Source organism: Bison bison, unplaced genomic scaffold (genome assembly GCF_000754665.1).
Source record: "Bison bison bison isolate TAMUID 2011002044 unplaced genomic scaffold, Bison_UMD1.0 scf7180017863831, whole genome shotgun sequence".
In the NCBI taxonomy this organism is placed as follows: Eukaryota; Metazoa; Chordata; class Mammalia; order Artiodactyla; family Bovidae; genus Bison; species Bison bison.
In genome coordinates, this window is record NW_011494403.1 from 8309 (window position 1) to 9236 (window position 928).

Genomic DNA, 928 nt, shown 5'->3' on the forward strand with positions numbered 1-928 from the left:
AAGTTTGTTTCTGAAGCTTATCTCAGTAATCTATCTTTGGATGAAGACCAGATGCCTCATGACCTGCAACCAGGACTGGAAAAAGACATAATTTAAGGGTCTGTCTCCAACCTGGATGGAAGGACTTTTTTTTTTTTACCAGGTACTCTTAACTAGCTCATGCACAATGAAACTGAAGGGAAATTAATTCTTAGATTAATTCCCACATCCAAAGGCCCCTACACTGGATTGGTTTACAGAGAAGACAGCTGACCTGATCTCACCTTAAAATGATGCTTAAGCAGGAGAAACTACACTACACCAGGATGAGAAGGCAACGACATCAGAGGTAGACAGCTTGCCCAAGATGCTGGACATGATTCGTATCATCATTTATGTTTTCTTGACTTCTTAGACCTTTGCATATAAATCAAAGACTTTTCTATCATAGGTCTGATTCCATGCTAGTTTTAGAAATCAATTCAATTGTTGGGTTTTTGGCCAATTACCTGTGTCTAGTTCTGGGTTACCTTGTTAAATTTCTCTACTACAAGACTCTAGCTGGTTGGCCCTGAGAAAATTTACTTTAAAAATTATAGTCATATTCAGGTTACTGAATGGGATCACCTCACTACCGGGGTCCAGCCCCGGTTGGATCCAGGGATTCCCTCGGGAGGACGGCGTTGGCGAAAAGGATAGCAAAGGGGAGAGACAGAGGCTTGACCTGACTGGTTTATGTGGGAAACTAATAGTTTGTGACACCAAACTTGCTCTGACCACAGAGGCCACAGGCGCTCTCTCGAATCGCTGAAGGTGCCCCACCTTAAGCACCTTCTCAAGTGGGTCTTAGAAGCCCAGGCAAGTAAGTCATCTCAGAGAGCCCCCATGCTCCAATCATTCATCCTGAAGGAAGAACAGAGAAGAAAAGGAGAGAAAAGGAAGCAAGAAA